Source organism: Felis catus, chromosome F1 (genome assembly GCF_018350175.1).
Source record: "Felis catus isolate Fca126 chromosome F1, F.catus_Fca126_mat1.0, whole genome shotgun sequence".
NCBI classification, from domain to species: domain Eukaryota; kingdom Metazoa; phylum Chordata; class Mammalia; order Carnivora; family Felidae; genus Felis; species Felis catus.
Window position 1 is genome coordinate 47547307 of NC_058384.1, and position 24703 is coordinate 47572009.

The 24703-nt window shown below is 37.7% G+C and overlaps 1 long non-coding RNA gene across 6 annotated transcripts in view; it reads right to left on the reverse strand.

Annotated features, from left to right (window-relative positions):
* Window positions 1-4797: 4797 nt before the first annotated feature.
* LOC123382920 overlaps window positions 4798-24703 on the reverse strand; it is a 169007-nt gene continuing 149101 nt past the window's right edge. For all 6 annotated transcript variants that reach the window (XR_006592091.1, XR_006592093.1, XR_006592090.1 and 3 more), the window contains 2 exons: window positions 15770-15881; window positions 4798-4864 (listed from right to left, as the gene is read on the reverse strand). This is a non-coding gene — a long non-coding RNA (uncharacterized LOC123382920). The remainder of the gene's footprint in view (window positions 4865-15769; window positions 15882-24703) is intronic.

The following is a 24703-nucleotide window of genomic DNA, read 5'->3' on the forward strand; positions in this document are numbered from 1 at the left end:
TTCACTCACCTCAGATGAAGTCCTCATGCTCTCCAGCAGCCCTACTATATTTCCCCAGGATACATAGATACACCATCTCAAACCCTCTCCATTTCGGGCTTCTCTTTAACCTTCAAACACAGCCTCCATCTTTCACGCTCAGCTCACGATCTTGCTGCTATTTGTGTCTGTTATCTACTGCTGCTTAATAAAACATACTGAAAGGTAGCAGCTTAAAACAGGAACAATGATTCAACTCACTGTTCTGTGACTTGGTAATTTGGGCTGTGTTTACTGTGTTCTCAGCTGGGTTCACTCACAGGTATGGGCCTCAACTGAGATGGCTGGGAAGGCAGAGGCAGCTGGGCGCCCCATCCACATGGATTCTCACTCTCCGTCATCATTTCTAGAATGAGAATGGAAGCTTCACGACTTCTCAAGGCCTAGGGTTAGAACTGGAAAAATATCACTTCTGCTGCATTCTATGGGACAGAGCAAATCACAGGTCAAATTTAAAGAATTGTGGAAACAGACTTCACCTCTTGATGATAGGTCAATCTATGGCTATATTTAGAACCTATCAAATTGTTTTATTACCCATGAAAAGGACAATGGATCACAAATAAGGACAGAAAGCAAAAGAAATGCCATATCCATATTTTTCATTTTACCTATTTTATCAACATTCTCATATAAATACAGATTATCAAAATTTATTCAATATTTGTGCTTTGTGCTTTCTTAATTTAAATATTTATTGAATTAGGGGTGTCTGGGTGGCTCAGTCGGTTGAGTGTCCAACTTTGGCTCAGGTCATGATCTCACAGTTCATGAGTTTAAGCCCCGCATCAGGCTCTGTGCTGACAGCTCAGAGCCTGGAGCCTGCTTTGGATTCTGTGTCTCCTTCTCTGCCCCTCCCCTGCTCATGCTCAGTCTCTCTCTCTCTGTAAAATAAATAAACATTTAAAAAAAATTTTTAATAAATAAGTATTGATTGAATTGCACATTAAATATTCTCTGATAGGGATCAGCACAGTATGGTCCACAGGCCAAATACAGACAGTGAATAAAACTTTTGTAAATAAAGTTTTATTGGAACATAGTCATGTTCATTCATTTATGTAAATCTATAACTGTGTTCATACTACAGCAAAGGAGTTGTGTAGTTGCAACAGAGATAGTATGACCCATAAAGCCTAAAATATTTATCTGGCCTTTTACAGAATAAATTTGCCAATTCCTGCTTGATGGCATCATTTTTCCATCTCTGAGTAAGCCTATTGATTCTACAAATTCTAGCAGACATGATGTCCATTATTCAAATCCCAGTGGTTTATGCAAAAGAACTACCTCAACAGTGCCACACTTTATAGGCTCAACCTTTGTGTTCCAAGAAATTTCTTTGGTAGGCTTTTCAGATGCTGCCACATAAAATGAAATATTTATTCCATATAATAGAACCAAAAATCCCCTGCAAAGAACACTTAGTACAGCCACCTTTTCAAATAGCACTAACCCTAAGTAATGCATAAGATCGTCTTTTACGTTATCAAACCATTAATCAAGCATAAAAGAGTAATACTTAGATAGACCTCTAAAGTATTATTGCACTTCAAAATCATCCAGGGAAGTTACTAACAGGCTGATTCTCAAGCCCCATCCCTCAGATACTACAATCCACTAGGTTTGAAGAATGGCCCAGGAACCTGCATTTTTAACAAGCACTACACTGATTTTGATGCTGGTGGTCTAGAGACCTCATTTTGAGAAACTCTAAACTAACTAGGGTGAGTAACCAGAAATAAATGAGGCTTAATTAATCATGGCTTTTACTGCTTTGTTTTCTAGGGGAAAAAAATCAGTATCCCCATAGTTTACCAGGTAAATAATGTAATACATCATTTCCTTAGAATTTTTGCCAGCGTTGAATAGAAGGTCATTGTTAGGCAGTTTGGAATCTATTCCAAAAGTTACTTTGCTCAACCTCTTTATGGTCATCCTGATAATATTGATTATATCTATATTTTACCAGCATTTTAAAATTATCAGAACTATTGGACCTTTTTAGCATTTTGGAAGGCACTTCTCTATTCCCCCCTCTCTCCTTAGAACCTATTACAATACAGTTTGCTGAGATTTTTCCTTTAAAAACATGGAATGGAAAAAGAATTGAAATTAAAAAATTAGATGTGTCATCTGTGTATGCAGACTCAAAGCAAATTTCTCACTTGTAACATGAGGGGATCATACTGACTATGCTTTGCTATACCTCACATATTTGACAATGTGTGATTTTCTGCTCTTTACATTTATATCAAGACTGTAAAGATGAATTTCAAGTGTTCACATCTATACTTATTTAGGGAATAAAAGTAGATTAAGAAAGTTCTCATATTGTCACAGATATTGTACTCTCTTTAGTAGGTACCTAAATAAAAAAATAGGAAACTGTACTTTAAATTGACACCCATTGGAGGAAATGGTATTCTTTTTTTTTTCCTTTTAAATCCATGAATACATGGAAAGTTACATTTCATTACAATTTCAATTTTGTATGACTCTATCACTGGAATGCTGCTCATGAAATGTAATGACAGTTTAGGCCATTGGTTCACCTATGAATAACTCAGATGTTTTAGCTGGACGAATTCTCATTCCATGTTGACTATTTTGCTACTACCATAAATAATGTTCAGGCAGATCTTTGTGGAGGAAAATGAAGAATTTTTTTGCAGTACTTTTGATAGTGTACACATGGAAATGCCCAAAATTGTTCTCCTTCTTTATTATTTTGCATTTATATAGCACCTTCTATATGACTTAAAACCCATAAAAATTGAAGGCAATGAATTGATGCCTGAGAGAAATTTAATAGAATAGGACCCAGAATGAGGCACAGAAGAGAAACAATGCTCCTGTGATCATGACTTTATAAACAAATCCAATTGCTTTTTGCTGTGCGGGGTTTTTTTTTTCCTGTTTGTATACCCATATCCACACATATGGAACAATAAATCCAGCAGTTTCCAGCAAAGGCATCAAATAGCCTAGATGTCAAAGAGACAAAGGAATGATACGCTCTTGAAAGTGGCCATGAATGTCACCAACTCAGAAGCCACAGCTTTTGAGCAGGGTGTCCCTGAGCAAATACACTAACAGCAACAGAAGTAACACTTTCTATTTATATACTGCTTTTTTAGGTAGTAGGCATTACCCTAAGTATTTTACACGCCTTATATCATTTAATTTTCACAAAACACAGAATCTTATTAGGAAAGTATCATATCCCACTTTTAGTGATGAGGATTTCAGTGTTGGAGGTTAAAACTTTGGGTGCCAATTATATTGTCAGAAAGATGCGGAGCCCATGAGCAGATCTATGTTCAACCACAGGTGTATCTTCACTCAGGCAAGTAATGACTTTCTTCTTTTGGAGGATTCACTCTTCATCTTTCTCATTCTCCAACCCAATATCGCATCCACTTTAGAGGCTATTGCCTTGTTTCTGTTTCCATTAAGAGCCCACCAAACTCCTCAGCATGCAGTAGGTCCTTAACAAATGGTTGTTCTTTTCCTTTTCTCCCCACTATGAATAATTACTCTTCTGCCTGGCTCAGCTCTCTGCTCTCTGAAGTGGAAGCCATGTGGCTGATAAACATGTACTCGGTAAAAAATAAATGATGAAAACCAATATTAATCAGTTATCTTGGTATATTTACATTTTAACATGAGATTGCTGAAAACACAGCACTCAGTCTAAAGGATCCATTTCAGACTCTGTGACAGGCTAGTGGTAGAGATGTTGGAGGGTAAGAAGATCTCAGAGTAACCAACCATCCCAGTTTTCCCAGACCAAGAGGTTTCCCAGGACATGGGACTTTCAGTGCCCAAATTGGACCATCCCAGGAACACCAGGGTCACCCCACCCTAACTTCTCTGAAATAGCTCCAGTGGTATTCCCTTAGGGCTAATCCACTAGTGTGGGAAAGGCCATACATTGTTTTGTCCACCCAAACAGATACACATAAACATTAGCTGAGGAGAAACTTTGAAAGGAATGGATAATGGTATAAGTGTGTGAAGCAAAAACAAAAATATAGGACCCCAAAACATGCTTCTAATATCACTGATCAAATTTCATTTTTAAATACTAAAGGGGACCTTAGGATCATGGGAATTCTATACAATTATATGACACAGTTAATTTGTATTTTTATCCCCCCCCCCACCCTTGGGTTGATTTCCAGGAAACTTATTGAAATATTGAAAATTTGTTCAATATAGATACACTTACTCAAAACGAAGCTTACTAGCATCACATGTGTCTATAGACACACTTACTACCTCATGACATGAGGAGGAGTTCATGAGACCAACATAGTTACTTATTTACTGTGACCCAAATGCTCAGTGATTTGTATTTCAAGGTAAACTATAATATTGAAACACTGTAATTTCAGATTTTAGAACCAGGTCAAGATTTTTTCTGTAAGATAGTTACCCTTAAAACTTTATAATATCTGTGTCCTATATCTTCTAGAAATCCTGGGTTCACACACTATATATCAATGAAGTGGGAAATACAAAGAATTTTTAGATTAAGGCAATAAACAGAACAATGTAATTTTTGTCTAACTTTCTTGAACTACTTTCTTAGGAAAATGGAATACCTAATGGCATTTAGAACATTGTTTTTTTGCAGACCCAAGTTGCTAGGAATAACAAAACACAAGCAATATACTGAGGAAATTTGATGTCCAATTTAAATAATAAAATATCTATACACATTCTAAAGTCTTTCTTAGAAAAAGCATTACACTTGCCTTCACACTTTTTCAAGTCCATGAGACTCTCTCTCTTGAGTCTGATGCTAGTAGAGGAAATACTGAGAGAGAGAAAAGAAGAAGAAATAAATAATTTAGCATTTATTAATGTATTTTTTTACACTAAATGATACTGCACCATTGTTCCCAGCTCTTCCTGGACGTGGGCATAAGGAAGTGGAAATAGAAGGAGAGGAAGGTAAGTAGGGTAGAGAAATGAAGATGGAAAATTTTTTTGTTACTTCCAATCATTCAGATTGTGGTACCATCTTTTCCCCACCACCACCCTCCCATAAAAGACTCCAAATCACAAATACTGCAAAGGCAGTATTAGGTTATTCATGCTAACTGTAAGTAATGGGCCAGAGAAGTAAATTAAAGCATAACATTATGAAGTTTCTTATAGCTAATACCTCTCTATCATTTTATTAGAAAAGTTTTTGTAGCAAATTAAATTTTCATCACTGTACACTCAATGTTATTATTTATTAGATTTCCAGTGAGTAATTAGAGTTTTTAATTAAACAATAAACCTTCGAAAACTAAATGTAGGTACTTAGGTCTAAAATTAATGGAGAGGCACCTGGGTGGCTCAGTCGGTTAAGTATCTGACTCTTGATTTCAGCTCAGGTCATGATCTCACAGTTCGTGAGTTCAAGCCCTGTGTTGGGCTCCACACTGACAGTGCAGAGCCTGCTTGGGATTTTCTTTCTCCCTTTCTCTCTCTGCCCCTTTCTCTTTCTCTCTCTCTCTCTCAATATAAATAAACTTAAAAAAAAAATTAAAAATTATGGAGTGGGATCAAAGGGTAAATGATATCAAGAATGTCTTTTATTTCTATCAAAGTCACTTCTTTTCTACTTTTGGTCAGTTAGCGTATGTTATTCCCCCACTCTGTGCGTGGAGAATTGAAGCAACACAGAAGGAGGAAAATGAAGGGTGAGTTGGAGAACTAGCCATAGCCTAGACCTACAAATGCTGTCTCCTTTTGCTAGGCACTCTGATAAATACTGTAAATATTTTACTGCAAGTTAATATCTACCTCATTAAGGACTCACCCCATAAGGAAGATAGTATTATTATCCCCATTTTACAAATAAGGGTATTAAGGTAATGAATGCTTGAGTAACTTACCTGAGATGATATGTCTAATAAATAGAAGAACTGGGTTTTTATCACAAACATCCTAGTTTCAGATTCCGTGCTCTTAATTAACCACACTCCTCTCTCTGAGAAAATGGCTATTCACAAGTATAGTATCAAATTAAGATACTTAAAAGGTAGCAGGTGAATGAGTGAGCTAAAGCTCTGTGCAACAACGTGGATGAATCTCACAGACACAATACTGAGTAAAAGAAGCCAGACTAAAGAGTACATGGGGTATTATTCCGTTTATATTAAATAACCAAAATCAAGCAAAGCAAACCTGTGCTGTTAGAAGTTAGAGTGGTAGTAACCCTTGGGAGTGAGGGGTGGTAACAGGAAGAATATATGAGGAGTGGTTCTGGAGCTGTTAAGTCTGTTTTTTGTTCTGGGTGTTGATTACGTGGTGTGATCATTTGTGAAAATGCATCCGGCTACGTACTTAAACAACATGTGCCCTTTTCTGTACATAATTATAGTCAATAAAAGGTTTGAAAGAGGGGGAATGGGAACTTTCAGGTCACCTTAGATAAAGCAGTGAATAGGCCTCTCCTCACTCCTATTAACTCTCTGTCCCATTCCAAGGCAGGGGATCCTGAAGTATCATATCCCCATTATACCTTCCTACCTTTCTTTCTCCTTCTTTTCTTTAATTCTCTCCTGCAAAAAAAGCTAAAAGCAGGAAAAGCTATTTCTAGTTTCCTCTACTAAATAATAATTTGAATATCCCACCTCAATTTATTTGGGATAAAGGGTTACAAAGAAAGTTAAGAATGATAAAATTTCTGACCCACCAATAATTTAAAAAGTTGTCAGTAACTAAATAGCTTTTCTCCAAACATCAAGACTGATGGGTAAATTTGCCTCAACATCACAACAAAGTTCTTTCCTTACTTATGCTGTTCCATCCAGTACCAGAAGGGGAAGAGAGGGAGGTGGTGTTGCAAATTGGGCTTTTTGTTAGTATTGGGAAGAAAAAGAAACCCAGAATCCACATTCTGAATGGTTAAAAAAAAACGTAAAATCTATGATATCTGATTTTCATGGCTTGAAAACTCTCAGAACATTGGTTTCAAGCAGGATGTATATTTCACTAAACTGCCATATAAGCCTTTTGAGTCTGAGACACCTAATAATGAGAAAAATAAGGAAGAAAACACACCACATTCTCAGAGATTGTTTCTAATGGAAACCTAGTTTTGACAACCCTACCACCTGCTTTATATCATTAAACTGAAGGAGACTATGAATAGGAAGGGGGTGGAGAGACATTGCTAATAAAATATTTAAGAACATCAGGAAGAGCCATGTCAGGCTTTTAGTTTACCCAGAAAAAGCATCTTCCTAAAGTATCAGTCAACCAAGATTTACTGTATTAATAAAATCACCTTCAGATTATAAAGGTAGAAAAAGTGCACAAAATGCAGACAGATAACCTATTTTTAAAGTCTGGAATAAGAGGGCAAAATGTCCTAGAAGAAAGGCAATGTCAAGCATCTTGCTCTTTGTGGCTGCGGGATTTACTTTGACCTCATCATTCGCAGGTGATTGGGACTGAATACCAATATTTGAAAATCATCTAGGAGCCGTATTCTAATGGGACAGGAATGTCCACATAATGTTAGAGAACATTTGGTATCTTTTGAAACAAACAAGCAAACAAACAAAGAAGCAGGGGTGGCTCCATAGTTAAATTCTGAACTATTATCTCCTCCACAATTATTTTTGCTATAGGAGATGAATGATTGATTGCATACGATGGAATTTACCATCTTTCAAATGTGCATTTTCCTCTTGAACACTGAAATAATGATGGTCCCAGAGAGCCATGCAGATTGCCCAATCTATCAGTGTTTTTCTCTATGTTTGACTTTCATCCCTCTGCATTTGATTGCTTCTGAAATAATGGTAGCAGAATTGAAAATACTCTTTCTATTCCCCAGGTGATTTTCATTTGTGATAGATAAGCAAATGCAATTTTCCCTATTACAGTAACCAGAGAAAGACACCCCCCAGACATTAGTGAGCTCAATAAATACCGGGGAGGGGATCCCATTGGGCCCACTAGCCCACTCCAATGAGAGGCAAATAGGGATTATGCACAGCTAAGCAAGCAAAGTCAGTGTTCATCCACACATTCTCAGTGACTGGACATCCCATCTAAGCATTAAGAGTATATTTCATTCTAATTCTGGCGCTTATTTTCTGCATAGTAAAAATGAGATTAAGCAGAAATCCTGTGCTATGATTTTGTATTAATTTAAAGTGATATGAGAAGCTTGAATTATCTATCATTTCAGTACATTTGAGTTGCTGTCTCTGTCTGACTTCAGCTTCCCTGCAATGGAAGTCCCTCTACCCGGTCCTTCCCCTCACCCACACACCAAACCAGTCAGTACTGAACAATGGGAAATAGTCTTCTTTATGGCATTTACTGTTTATCACTGACTGCAGAGGGGTCTGCGTAGGAAAATTCTTGAGGGTTTTGCAAGAAAATGTGAGCTGTCAGCCTCACTGATCTGCATAAAATTCCTCCTCAGTCTCAACTATTTTGCTTTTGTTTCGGGTTATTTTAAATCGGGAACAAACATAAAGGAAAATGTTTTAAAAGCCCAACCTTAGGCTTCTTTCACTCCATATTTTGTTACTTTCTTTTTTCAGTGAGAAAAACTTAATTATGTAAAGTAGTGACAGCTCACCCAGATCCTTCACTGATCCCCAGCACAGATAAGCAATTTTGAAGAAGCTAAATATTCAGTGAAGATACTGCTAATCACTACCCCAGGAACAGCCCAACAGAAAGATTATTCTTTGCATTGTGGATGCGCTTGTCATTTGCAGAGCTTTGCAAACACTCCAAAAAGGAGAAGCTTGGGGAAAAATAACTCTCAAAGGTGAAAATGCAAAATATACACCCTTTCATAAATTATACCATTATGGGTGTTATAATGGTCTTAGAAACTAAGGGAGAGGCTCTTATAATTTCAGAAGGAAATGAAAAATCTTACATGAGATGGAAGCTCTCCAAATTAAGCCATTACACTGAGAAATATATACAATGCACCATTCTTTTATTTTAAAATTTTTTAATGTTTATTTATTTTTGAGAGAGACAGACAGATAAGACAGAGTGTGAGCGCTGGAGAGGCAGAAAGAGTGAGGGAGACACGGAATCCGAAGCAGGCTCCAGGCTCCGAGCTATCAGCACAGAGCCCAACATGGGGCTCGAATTCACGAACCGTGAGACCGTGACCCGAGCAGAAGTCCTACTCTGAACCAACTGGGTCACCCAGGTGCCTGTACAATATACCATTTTTTAGAAATAATAATTAATACATTCTAAGAGCAATTCTAACTAAAGCTAGGAATGCTTTTCCCCATTTTTGATCCAACACTCGGCAAAAGTAGTCTCAAGGTTGATACCTACATGCACAATACCTTACTTCATCACATTGTACTTGGGCCATAAATTATTATTAGAAGAACTTCCTAACCTTGAAATTCGATCTTTTCTATTTGGGTAATTTTGTAGTTTTTAGAAAATTCATCCATACCTAAACTTAAAATTTAAAAGCCCGATGAAAGTATAATGAAGAGCATAATAATGTAAATAATATATGAATGAATAAGAAGATACTTGAAAATGTAAGCAATACCACTCTAAGTGTCATCATTAGAGATGTCCTTTGGCATGTCCAAGAATAATTAATCATATATTTGTAGCATTCATGCCAGGCCCTTCCTACACAAATGTCTGAGATGCTAACTTCATGAAACTTTGTAGATAGAGCCATTTCCACGTTTTCAGGGGCTTAGGTGTCCGTGACAGACTCCAGCGTGGAGCTCCTGCCTCCACATTCTTGGCTTTCATGCCTTGCCCCTATACCTTAGGCATCCTCTTGTCTCTGCTCTGAACCGAGCAGACACAGAACTCATCTTCTCTTCACTGATTTCCACCCACAAAACAGCTACAATTTTCCTGAAAGTTTAGGGAGACAGAGAAGTTTACGGCCAGAAACACAAACAACTGAAAATTGAACAGTAGCTATCCCTGTTCAAAAAGGTGCTTGGGAAAACCACTGCCCCTTCTGCTTCGTTCCCTCCCTTCTCTGTGGTGCTCACTTGTTCCAAACTCCCAGCCATTTCTCTTTCAGAGCAGTTTTACTTCTTTTTTTCTCCTTTCAGACCTTGCACTTCCACCCCCGAGGAAATTGTCAAGATATCTTCCTTACAAAAGACGATTCTTACCCAAAGGCGATTTCAGAAATCCGCTTTTAAGATCATTGTTTTACCCCATTATTTCTCTCAGTTGATTTCAACAGTGCCTTGTTTTAAGCAGAATTGATATTATTATATTCCCATTTCATACACAGGAAACTAAGGTTAAGAAAGATGAAGTTACTTGCAAGGGTCACACAGCTAAGTAGAGTCAAAACCAGAATTCAGGTCACCTGTACTCCGGAGCCTCACTTCGTTACAAGCCAAGTTTCTGGCTCTCTGTCAACTAACCTTTCTCTCCTCTCCCTCCAAGAAAGATTGCAAGTTCTCAAGAAATATAATTCTTATGTTATGTGTTAATAAGTGTAGCAAACATACATTAGTTCAGTGGATTCCAAAGCATTGCCCCTGAATCAGCAGCATCAGCATCTCCTGGGAACTTATTAGAAATGCACATTCGTAGGCCCATTCCAGACCTGAATGAGAAACTCGGGGAGTGGGGTCCAACAGACTTGGTTTTTACACTCCTTCCAGGTGATGTATACTAAAATTTGAGAACCACTGGACCAGATGCATATCAAACCAGTTCCCTCTTCTTCCTAGGCAGAGAACTAGATAGACCACATTTCCCACTTTGGACATAGCCAATGGAATATGAACAAAATCAATGGACATTATTTCCTGGTTACATTAATAAAAACTTCCCATTAATTACAATCCATGTTTCCCCTTCCTTTGTCCTGTTGCAGCGTAATGTTGATCCCGAAAGATCTGTATGGAATATGGTGAAGCCACAGGATAAGAGGAAGCTACTTGAAAGAAAGCCACCAGTTGGTCAAGAATACCCAAATTGTGTAAAGCCACCTGAGGCTTGACATTTATCTGTTACAGCTGCTAGCATTAACCTAACTCATATGAAAGTGTTAATTTTTTTAATGTTTATTTATTTATCTTGAGAGAGAAAGAAAGTGAGCAGGAGTGGGGCAGAAAGAGAGGGAGACAGAATCCCAAATGCGGGGCTCGAACCCACAAACTGTGAGATCATGACCTGAGACAAAACCAAGAGTTGGAGACTCAACTGACTGAACCACCCCAGCGCCCCTGAAAGTGTTATTGAAGGTGGGCATGATTTCCAGGATTCTAAGAGAGAAATTAAGATGTGTAGAAGGTAAAGCTAACCACTCTAGCCCCATCTGCCCAAAGAAAAAGGTCAGAGAAAATTTTCTTAAGTTCTGAAATAGAGGCAAAGCTATCATATGGGTTCTGACTTGCTATCAGCAGGGAGGTGGGCCGACTGTGAGAAGGCAAGTAGAAGGAAGAGATATTTAGGTGCATACAAAAGAATAGAGACCATAATAACAATAGCCATATGCCATTTCTCACATAAATTCCATAGGTGCCTATCCACCTAGGAGTGAAATGGATTTGTGGGAATAAAATTCTTTGAAGTCAGAAAAATTTAGTATTTGGAGCTGGTATGGACAGTAAAAAATTATCAGATTAAGTCCTCTCACTTTGCAGGGATTTCATTAACTGCCCAGGATTCTTAGTGACAGAACCAAGCCAAAAAGCAAACTCTCCAACTTCAAGCCAGGGATTCTTTTCTATCATCTAACATTTTTAGCTTATTTTTAAACTTCAGGCACTTTCCTATAAATATCATTTCCCTCTCTTATATTTCACTCCCAGAACTTACTACAGAGGTTAAGTACACTGAACTTGGCTCTACTGTCAATATTTTTAAAATTCTGACAGCTTTATTGACTAGATTTCTACAATAATAGGGGATGCATTTGTCCATGAGAAGCTACAGGTAGAGAAAATAATCCCCAAACTCTCTTTTTTCACGAAAGAGTGTGCAAAACCTAGACAGGACTGAGAAATGGAAAGGCTCCTGGGCCTAATGGAATGCTTACTGAGATCTATCGATTCTGATGCAGCACATTGATTGGCCATCTAACTCCGCACTCTGTAATGTCTAGCCAAAAGAAAAAGTATGGCAACAGATAAAAGATGTCAGCAATGTCACCAGCTGTGATCACAAGTTTCCAAAAGGGATTGTGACAGTTAGTGAAGCATCTCTGTAATGTTAGTTCCCAGGAATATACTGTCAAGTATTCATCTCAGTAGGATCCAGAATGGCATCTCAGACATATCTACTTTAGAGTCATAAGCACTTTTAATATTTAGGTCTGCCTGGGTTTTTTTACACATTCACTTACTTGTTAGTAGATATTGCCATCTGAAGAAAAGTTAAAGAAATAAGAGACTTTTAGGAAGTCCTTTACTACAATAAGATTTTATTTCATCAATCGCCCAGGTTTCCAACTCTCAGGGTCTGAATGGATAAAATTAAACAGGTCATGCAGCAGCATGGCACTGAGACCTAGATGGATTGCCTGGGTTCAAATTCTCACATTAGTGCATAACTGTGTCTTTGGGAAAGTTATATAACTTAATTTGTGCATCTGCTTCTCCAACTATAGGAAGGGGATAGTTAATAGTACCTAATTTCTAGGATTAAATGAGTTTGCATTTTTAAAGTGGTAAAAACAGTGATTGGCACCTAATAAGGATTTTGAGAAGGGGTGTTGAGAAGAAGGAAGGAAGGAAGGAAGGAAGGAAGGAAGGAAGGAAGGAAGGAAGAAAGAAAGAAAGAAAGAAAGAAAGAAAGAAAGAAAGAAAGAAAGAAAAAAAGAAAGAAAGAAAAAGACAAACACGAAGCCTGAGTGACTCAGTTGGTTAAGTGTCGGACTCTTGATTTCGGCTCAGGTCAAGATCTCATGATTTGTGAGATTGAGCCCCATGTTGGGCTCTGTGCCAATTCTCTCTCTCTCTCTCTCTCTCTCTCTCTCTCTCTGCTCACCCCTGCTCATGCTCTCTCTCTCTCTCTCAAAATAAATAAATAAAGTTAAAAAAAAAAAGCAAGCAAACCAAGATAAGTAACATCTAAACAGCTAGGCTAACCTGGGGTATGTCAGACTTCATTACTATTTCAATGCTTCTGGGCAGACAGTATCACAGAGTAAAGTGAGTCATTCTGCCACCAGGTAAAAAGATAAGACTTGGCCTTTTGGTTTGTCAAAACCAAAAAAGGTGTTGGAATATTATTAAAAAATCCTTTACTTCCTACTAACCCCTTCAAGTAAACTTGTAAAAACCAAAAACCAATTCATTTTTCCTGTCTAAAAACAAAAAAATACAAGAGCAATCAATTTCCTTTATTAGGAGATATTTAACCTCAGGTTAGCTAGCCTATGCCACTCAGCAGGCTCCCCAACCACCAATTACCATGTATTCAGGGAGTTCAAAACAATTAACCTGAGCAAACATGAATTAAAAGGTACGGCCCTGAAAGGTGAAAAACCACACAATGTTCTCCAAAATGATTACTCCCTATATGAATTGTAATCTTCATTGATTCTCTCATTCCCTTCTCCTTTAGTCAGGGTGGCCAATCAAAAGTTGACCATATACTATTTTTATATAATGCTAAATGTTCCTGACGGATGTGAGAAATAAACAGAGCTAAATATGGCTATATTAAAATAGCAGTCAAAATGATGTACCACAGGAAGGCAATAAATAAAAAAATATGATGAACTAAAACAAAACCACTTACCCAACCAGAAAGGGAAAAAAAATCGCTATAATAAGCAACAGCTATATAATATGTAGGGCCCATTACAAAAAGAACGGGCAGAGGTCCTTGTTCAAAGCTTATTAAAAATTTCAAGATGGTAACAGCAGAGCATTACACCAAGCATGAGGCCCTCTCAGTGTGGGACCCATATAAACCGCACAGGTCTCATGCCTACGAAACCTGCCGTGATTATGAAGGTGTGAGCTTGTAAGTAAAATGGGAATAAAGGCAAGCACATAAATTCAGATGAAAGTCCAGGAATATTTAAGGGAATGGGAAAGGAAATAATGGAAGACCTGATAAAAGGTATTAGATTAAGGAAACAGCAGGGAATAGAGAGAGAAAAATAGGAAATTAAGATGAAAGAAACAGATAAGAAGGACAAAAGGAAGAAGACAAACCTGAGTCAACCCAATCTGCCAAAGGCACACTAGAAATATGGACCAAAAGAAGCAAGTTCATATTTGAGTCTCCATATTAAGCAACAAATAAGTTGGTAGTATGTGCCCTCACTCCAAGAAAAGGATAATTCCAATTACCCAAGAAGCCTGATTAGAAGCCAGGGGAGGAGGGATTGTAAAAAGGTCAATGACTAAGTGTTATGGAAAAGTTCTCTGAAAGTCCTTTGAGCAAGAAAACATCAAAGGTTGGGGCTCCTGGGTGGCTAAGTCGGTTAAGCGTCTGACTTCGGCTCAGGTCATGATCTCACGTTCGTGAATTTGAGCCCCAAGTTGGGCTCTGTGCGGACAGCTTGGAGCCTGGAGCCTGCTTTGGATTCTGTGTCTCCCTCTCTCTCTGCTCCTGCCCTCGTCACACTCTGTCTCTGTCTCTCAAAAAGTGAATAAACGTTAAAAAAAAAAAAAAAGAAGAAGAAGAAGAAGAAAAAAAAAACATCAAGGTGGATCAATCTATTTTTTGGAATGAAGAGGACATCTGACTATTGAAACTAAATTCCCTCACTGTCACAGCTAGCTTTGCAAATAATGAAAAGATAGGGCACTTGAATGCAAACAGACAAAACTATTCATTATGAAATATTGCTTTATATTACATAAAACTCAGGAGTTAGATAGCTGCTATATAATTGATAGCTAAAATGGATTGCCAGCCACTACACACAACCAGGAAAAACAAAGAATAAATTCCCAACGCAGGGTTACTTCATATTTCTGTTGTGGACAATAATCAAAATAATCAATTTCTGGTTGAAGTACATGCTTTGATGTTTAAAATAATTCCAGTATAAACATTTATATCAAATTAGTTGACCCATTCAAGTCTATTACTTTGAAAAAAAATTATCCTTTCTGACCAATAAAGCTGCAATTGCTCAAAAAAATTTTAGAATTGTCTTCTTCATGGATTATTTTTAACCCCCAAGAGTTTTAATTTGTTCTTTTTTAAATCAAAATCCAGAGAGAAGGTTGTCGGTTCTGAAGGTAAGACAAAAAAAGAGTTCACAAAATATTTAGAAATGATGACTTGATTACAGAGTAAGTAGATAAATTATCTAGCTCCATATTCTCACAATAGGTAAATCTAGGGGATGAGAGAAACTTAGAACTATAAACAACCTTAAAGACTATATAATCTAGCCTCCAACTTCCTATTAAATGGGTGAAGAAACTGAAGCCTCTATAGATTTGCCTGAAGTTCCACATTTGGCTCATGGAGAGGCATGGCTTGAACTTAACTCACATTTTTCCTTATGAGTGGTCTTTCTACATCACTGAGAACCATTGTCAAAACTGTTTGACCTTCCAGAAAGTCTTTGAGAACCACAGGTATCATCTACAAACATGCTGAATTGTTACCATTTCTGAAAGACAAGTCAGTCAGTCCTGGTTGTCATGGCAATAACTCTTCATACTCACAGCCTGAGTAGATTGCATATGTAAAATGCAGCCGACCCAGACAGGAATAAGCCTTATTAAAACAACATTCTAAAATTGGCACGGCTTACCTGGTTTGCCCATTCTGAGTTCCAGAATCTTGACTGCAATTGTCATGTAAGTTCAATTCAGTCCAGATATCTATATTTAACAGTATCGGGAGATATTCTTTATCTTGAGTCTCTAGGGGGGAAAGAAAAGCAAAAAGTGGTTGAGATTAACTGAACCCAACATTATGAAATCAAAATTTAAAAGGTTATTGTACATGCATTAGCATAATTGCAAAAAAAAAAACCTGTAAATAAACAATGAGATTCTAATATTAAACTCCCTCACTAAGAATTTATGAAGCCCCCAACCTCTTACCTCTCTTGCTTCTTTCTCTTGTTGTCCATTTTGTTTCCTGACCCCATGCTGTTCTTTCCCCATGCAAGTTATGTGGCCAATTTCTTGTATGAGAGTGCTTATACAGGCTCTATGTCAACAAAAACTCAGAATTCAGACTCAGTATAACAGAGTTGTCTCCCACTTGTTTTCTAAGGAGATATTTTGCCCTCTACAATGGAATCTTAAAAAAAAGTTTATAAGCAGCTGCTAGAAATGTGCTTTCTATTCTAACTTGAAAATTTCATTCTCTAAGCTTCAACCCAACTTCCCTTGGTGAGAAGAGAAATTTCCAAGTTGACTTCAACCTAAAAATTGATCTCCTACAGGAGAGAAGCAGGAGTCCTATGAGATTCCTTAAGTACCATAACCTAAGACTTTACCATTCAAACACTTCATGATACACACAAGTACAAGTAGTAGTTCAAACTTTTCAAACGTGTATGAAAGTCTTCTGTGTCACAGCATGGTTTTTACATAAATTTTCTTTGTAGGTATATCAAGGTCTAACAGTTGGGCCAATGACACATTTGTGTTGTCCATCACCACAGTAGGGTCTCATAAGAGAACCATCACTATCTAAAACCCAAGACATCCGGTGTCCACAAGACGGACAGTGTATCTTACATCTCCTAACCCCTTTCTCTCCCTTTCTCACCCACCCACAGTGCCTTCTGAAACTCTGGATCTATAACAAACTCACTCACACTCTTCTCTGAATGCCCCTTTGCCCATATGCTAATTTGAAATTGTTCCCTGTAGTTGTCTCAGGAACAGGAAAGAAGCCTAAACACCTGTGTGTCCTTTTTGATCCATATTGCTACTTCTAAACCATGTATTTCTCCAAAAGCTTTTAAAGACCACAGTTCCTTTGAAGCTATGCCATCATGCTATGCCACCTACCTTCTTGTTTCTCTCCTCTATGGTCCTACTTATATGGACCTCTCATTTATTGAAGACATTTTTTATTTGACTACCTACATTCCTTCCATCCCTACACCATTCATCATTCCTTGGAATTTCAGCAGCCATGTGGGTGACTCATCAAAAACTCTGGTTTATTTACCAGGTCTTTGATCTCACTTTCATCTGCCTGTCTTCCACCTTAGCCATCCACTCCTACTGTTACAACAGAGACCTTGCATTTGTCTGTAAATGCATCACCACCAAAGTCTCCACTCAAAACAGTCAACTCAGATCATTCTCTTCTAGGTCAATCCCTCTAAAACATCCACTTCATCAATTCTTCCACATCACTGTGATCTCCATCTATGGCCTCATTACTTTATCACATCTTTTCTGTCTTCACTTTCCTTCTCATTCAAGTTAGACCCCATGGTCCATGACTATATCATAATCCTGGAAACTCTCTCAAATTCCTTGTCATATCTTTATTGTATTTAACTGAAATAATTCTTTTTTGCTCTCTTCCTTTTGTCTGTCTGCCACACAGTGGCTAGCTAGTGCTAGCAAATATCATATGCTGGCTTATTGGTTTCACCTTAACTTCATGATAACAAACCTAAAATGATCAGTCATCTGTTCCCAACAACTTTACAACCCTTCCCAAATAACTGCATGTCCCCTGTTGCTAAAATTACCTAATTTTCTCAGCAAACCTCTTCTCAAACCCTCTCAGATAAGGATCTTTCTTAAAAGTCATTGAAAAAGATAGAAACTACCAGATCGGAATTCCATCATAGTGCCACCATCAACTCTACACATGCTTCCTGTTTTCAGTTTCAAAAGTGTCTTTATGCCTATTAAAAAACAATTGTTTCCACACGTGCTTTTGCTCCAAGACTCTCACCTTCTCAAGGATTTTGTAGCTTTAGGAATCTCCTCATGCACTGCTATCCATCCACTATTTCTGCTGGATCATTTCCATCAGAATGCAAATATTTTTTCTATCTCCCATCTTAAAAAAACAAAAACTCCCTTGAACACATACTCCCCAGTCCAGCAAACACTTTCATTTTCTCCTTCTTTCCACAGCAAAACTCCTTGAATGAGTCATCTATATCTGCTTCCTTATTTTCAATTCTCTCTGCAAACTTTCCAATCTATTAAGTCACCAAAAACTTTTGTTGCCAAGTCCTTGCTCATTTTTTATGTACTTATTACAATTCTTTTTTCAGCAGCGTCCTTTGATGGTCACATTTAGTCCCACACCTTTAAATCCCATCTACAGTAACAACTTCCAAATGTACACCTAGATCTAAATCTGGACCTCACCATGCCTACTTGAAAACTCCTCGTGAACATGTACTAGGCCTCTCACAACACAAAAACATAGTTCTTCCTCCAACTCTTTCCTATTTCAGGAGACAGAACCACAACCCACTGAGTCATTAAAGCCAGAATCAATGAATTTTTCCTTTCCCCATTCCTTCTAATCTGTCTGCAAGTCCTGTTGGTTCCAGCTCCAAAATACATCTCAAGTCAGTTCACTGTTCTACATTTGTATTATCACCATATTGCAAGACACCACCATCTCTCCCTGGGACCACTTCCAGAGTCTCTGAGTTGCTTTTCTGTTGCGTCTCGCTTCTGACAACACCAATTACCCATGCTCCCTAAAACAGCCAGATATTTTAAAACATAAGTTAGATTATGTTACCTCTCACTTAAAACCCTCCAATGGCATCCCATTTCTCCCCAAATAAAGCCAAATTCCTAACCATGCGCTCGTGCCCCTCTTCAACCTCCCTCTACCCAGTTTTCACCTTTAGTCACCATAGCCCAAGTACATGGTCTTCCTATTGCTTGAACACACCAAACCTTTTCTTACTTTTAAGCCTTTGCAGTTGCTCGTCTTTCTACTTGAAATTCTTCCAGTCCTTCCTCTCTGCCCCCACCATTGCACTTGACTGGCTTGTTGTTATCCTTAAAGTTTGGCATGGATGTCACCACCTCAGAGAAGGCTTCCCTGATCTCCATCTAGAATGGCCTCTTACTGCTACTGTCTATATCATCACTCTGTTTTTCTTAAATCCTTATTACAGTCCATAATTACCTTGTTTTTATGTTTACTTATTTTTTCATTGTCTTGTCTTTCTCATTACAGTTTAAGGTCACTGACGTCAGAGAATCTGTCTTAATTACTGATGAATCTTCTACATCTAATGCGTGGGCACATCGTAGGAACTCACTAAAGATCTGCTGAATAAATGAAGGAATTGGTACCTGATAGGTTTCATTTGGAATACACACATTGAGAATATCTGAGGATTTATTGAGGCTGTGTCCTAGAATTGCCCTATTAGTTTTTTCAATTGTACATTATCCTTGATTTTAAAGTTTTGGGTTTAAAGACAGTTATTGTGCTGTTAATGACATTTTTATGTAGCTTGCTATTTTCTTGGAATGTTAGGATGTTTTTACTACCTAGATTTAGATAAGTATTCAATAGCCCAGGTTGTAGTACACAAACATAATAAGATTAATAACTAACATTTGCTGAGAGCTTACTAAGTGCCAAGTATTGCTCTAATCTCATTATGTATATTAAACCGAAGACACAATTATTATACCTATTTTACGGATGAGGAAGCCCTATATACCTTCTGATTTGAAGCAGCCTCAAGTAAGGGGATATTTTCTAATTGTCTTCACTAGAACTCAATAGAAATAATTATCAGGAATGACTAAAAAACAGTACCAGTATCTTTCTTCAAATCACACAAGTTGAAAGGCTTTCTAGAATCTTGATTTAAAAAGACGTCTGTGCTTGATGTAATGAAACACAAAATGTATTTACAGCAACAAAACAAATTATTAAATCAAATATTTAAATGTATATTTATGTGCATTTTATGAATTTCTGTAATGAAAAAAAAAGGCATTCTTTGATCAGTGGCTTTCCTTTCATTTCCACTGGGTCCAGTATTGTGCCTGCCCATTTCACAGATTACTAAGATGGACAATAGCAGCTGATGTGGGATTGATTACTTTATGACACCACGCATTAAATACTCACTCTAATAAATTGTTCTCCCAGTTCCCTCTGAATCTGTGATTGGAAGGAGCATAGCTGCTGGCAGAGCTCGGGGTAGACTATCTCTTCATCATCTCTCCTTATGTGGATAGTGAAAAAGCAGAACTCCACTACCAACAAATAGTGAAAGATGTGGGCATGATGGGGAAAGACTCAAATTGAAGACTACTTATAAATAGATTTTCTGTTCTCTTTTATACAGCATATACCTATATGTTTTCATAATATTAATGAGAATTTATATTTTGAAAGAAAAATGATTTTTATATTTTGAATCTTTATTAACAAATCCAAATAGTCGTAATTATTGCAACTCTAATAAATAACTTTGAAGGACTAACAAATTAAATTTATATAATAATATAAAATTAATAGGTATTTGTGAAGTGAAGGAAAGAATGCATTTGAACCCCTCCTTTTTTTTTTGACAGAAACTAGACAATGTGAAATCATCTGAATTCAGCAAAGGAGTCCTGGATCTTGGCAAAGGGATGATGTATCAATAACTCCACACAACACCCTAGAGCATGCTCTTTAACGTCCCCAACTCCTAGTCTCATGTTCCTGAAGCATCACTGTATTGGTACCTCATGTGCACCATTGCACATCTTCTTAGCCACGCCCACTCACACATGCATGCGCGCGCGCGCGCGCGTGCACACACACACACACACACACACACACATCCTCATTTCAGCCACTATTACAGCAATCATTTCTCTTCAGGCTTCCAGAAACCAACTTCCTCAAATGTAACCTAAGAATGACCCACTAGCCTGTACTTCTTACCCCTTGCTCTTGCCCCAGGACTTTTCTGCACCTGATCATGGCTCAGGCATGTACTACCTTGGGGAGAACACAGTTAGTCCCTATGTGACTACGATTGACCATAGAAATGATGGATTAAGACTTCCATTTCTTAGTCCTGCATGGACAGTTTTGAAAGGTATTTCATTCCTCAGAAAATCCCAGCAAGGTAATCACCAGTCAACCTACACCAATAGCCAACTTGATAGCTTACCTTTATTTTAGCTTTCCTTTCTTATTTCACATCTCTCTGGATCCTGCAATTAAATAAACTACTTACAGGCAAGACTTGTCTTAGCCTCTGCTTTCGAGGGAAACCAGGCTAAGACATTCTTTTCCTTTCAAAGAATTTTTATGTTGAAGGAAAAAGTTAACTTTATTCAACTTATAAGTAATTTTTAACATTATTTTTATAATTCTAAATATATTATGAAACAAAATGCACATTTTACATTTACTTGTATTTTAAAACACAAACCTTTAAGTTTCATACTTTGAATGGGTAACATAGGAATGCCATCTCAGAAACCAGTTAGTATAGTAAATGCAGAGTAAGTCCCACAGGGGTAACAACTTACGCTGGCACTTTCAGTGTCTGTGGGCCAACCTTCACCTACCTGTCTGAGTCTCATTGTCTAACGGCTTTTCTCTGAAGCTAATGAGAGCCCATTCTGCCTGAGCAAAGAGTGAGACAGGAGTTTCTGGAATTAACCTCTGGAGCAGCCTTCCTCCACTGACTGGTGGGAGTGGAGAATTAATACACAGCTCCCTCGAGAAAGAGGGAGAGGTAAAGAGGGAGAAAGAGAGAGACAATGTAGGTAGGTAGATGTGATAGAGATAAAGATAGAGATGTATAGAGATAGAAAGAGAGAGTTAGGTATATTATTATGCCTGAATTGTGTCCCCCCACCCCCACCAACCCAATGCAAAATGATATGTTAAATCCTTAAACACCAATGTGATAATATTTGGAAATGGGGCCTTTAGAAGGTAATTAGGTTTAGATAATGTCATGAGGATGGGGCCCTTATGATGGAATTAGTGACCCTATGTGAGACACCAGAGAGCTTGCTTACTATCTCTCTCTCTCTCTCTCTCTCTCTCTCTCTCTCTGTCAGCACACTCTGTCCTCACACAGTGAGAAGGTGGCTACCTGCAAGGCAGGAAGCAGGTCCTTACTGGGGAACTGAATCATCCTGCACCTTCATCTTGGACTTCTCAGCCTTCAGAACTGTGAGAAACAAATTCCCCTTGCTTAAGCCACCCGGTCTATGATATTTTGTTATGAGAGCCCAAGCTGACCAATACAGATAGAGATATTCCACATCCCTGGGGTCAGAGATCTCTGGGATGTATATTCTACACCATTTCCCAGATTTTCCTCTGGGATTAAGTGCCAGCAGACATTAGTAGTAAATGACTTGATAATACCTCATACTGGCTGCCTTCTCTTCCCTGTCTCACTTCCACATTTCCAAAATGGTGTTTCATACATTTCTCAAATAAATTACTTTGCATTAGGAAACGGTCTCAGAATCTGTTTCTGTGGGCACCCAAATGGAAACCGTTTTGTTGTAAAAATCTCATATAGAGCACTGCCCTAGGAAATACACAATGAGAATACTCATACAAAGCTAGTTCAGCACTTTTACTCATTAGTGTTAAGCCAGCTTAAACAAGATCTAAAAATGAGATATCAGAGCTTAATTCACAAGAGGATCTGTGAGAAGAAATTCAGTATGCATATCTATTCTTAAAATAGTTGCACCTCAGTGCTTACATGACTTATGGCTAAATTGGGGTGACTTTTCTTGGGTTGGGTTTTTTTTAGATTTTTTTATGACTTAGTGCTAAGTGTCATTCACACTCCTAACAAACTGCTTATTTCAAAATATTTTTACCAGAGTACTGTGAACTGTATATTCTACACTGCAGAACAAACAAAAAATAACTAAATTGATTTCAACCACTTTTCCAATCTTTTCATGATAGTCTCTTCAAAGTCAAACCACTGTCTGAGGTATATAGTTTTAACATCCCAACACCCTAGTGTGTTGCTTAAGACCTCAACCCTCACCTTTCTCCACAGACATATCATATTTATGAAAGATCAAATCAAATCAAGGAATTTGCCTGAGGCAATGAGATGAAGATGGAAATACCTGGACTAGGTTTATGCCTACCCAAAGTGAAAAGAACTATTATCAAGTGACCTCTTTGGAATTGGTCACATTAAATTTGGTTTTGATGAGCTCCTCCTCATTGCCAATATGTAGACAAGATTATTCTTTGAGAGTCTTTCAGCCTTAGCTATATCCACAGATTTCCTGAGATTCTACTCTAAGAATAAAGAACCCATATGAGGCAGCCAGAACAAAAGAAAGCTGTTAAAAGTGTAGATCTTCCAAATGATCTTATCCAAATGCAGTGTTTTAAGATAGTGTTGGATGACGAGATGGGGATATAAGAAGAAAAAGTTACCATTAATCATTGGAGAAAAAGAACTACCATATGGCTTCTCTGGGTAAATCTCTAAAAAAAATATTTATAAGTATTTATGGGACACTTTCTATGTGCTTCTTATTGTACTCATTCCCAAGAAGTCAATATTTAAAATTTATATTTATTTAATAATTCTTAAAAGACAACAGTGTATTATAAAAGCAGAAAATGTAAATCCCAGATTTCACTATAGTATTATAAATGTGGCAAACAAGCTCTTTACTTGGGTGTGAAAGAATCCCAGGAAGCAGCCTCTCAATGAGCCTGAAGATTCAAGTATATGTGATATACTTCTTTCCTACCATGACATAATGGAAAAATCCACTCCCCCATCCCTAGTCCTTCCAAAACTGATAGCAATCTAAAGGAGATTTTTTTATTCTTTATTACCATAATAAATAGGCTGTATATAATGGAGCTGAAATAGAACATTTGATGTAAGAAAATAGTATCAGATAATATATAACCCCATTGCCCCACCAATATATTCTTACCTTGAAGTATGAAATTGAATTCATCTATCCTAGCAACTAACATTTTTCCCCCACAGACTTTGCCAAACAAGTATTTAGGCAGTATTAGATTCACTAAAAAACTGTTTAGCTTCCTTCTTTCCTTCAGCCCAGCTCCAGCATTACCTCACTGAACTTTCTGAAAACACGAAGTCCAAGCCATGACTTTTAACAGACTACTCAACTGGTACTATGAGATCACCTTAGCACCACTGAATCATATCACTGACTACCAGACATGTCACCAGGCACCAGAGATAAACAAATGAAGGAAAATTCTCTGTCAAGATCCAGAAAGACAGACAATTATGATGTATTTTCCCACAGTGTAAGGGTTTTGCTATCATGGAGACAGGTGAAAGATGCTACAGGAGGGACACAGCTCAGCAGAAGAGGGGAGAGATGACAGTAAAAGATTTCCTGGAGGAGGTGAGATATAAGCAGTCTTTAAAAAGGATCTGAAGTTAGCTATCTATAGAAGGGTGAAGGAGTTACCCCTTCAATGGGCTGCATTCCTTCTCACCTTTAAAGGCTCCTCAAGAACCTTAGAAAAAAGATGACAGTAGAAAGCATCCGAAGTCATGAAAGCAAGGACTCCTATGCAATCCCATTCACCAAAGAGCTCATGGAAACATCATAAAGGGCAGAGGTGTAAGAAAAGTCTTGGACAAGCTGAGATCAATATTCTCTGTTCAAATAAATCTCCCTATTTGGTTCCATCTGGGTTTACCACCTAAAGAAAAAACAAGGGTACTGAGGAAGTATCTTGAAAATGTAAAGTTTCTGCTATCAACATGATTTAC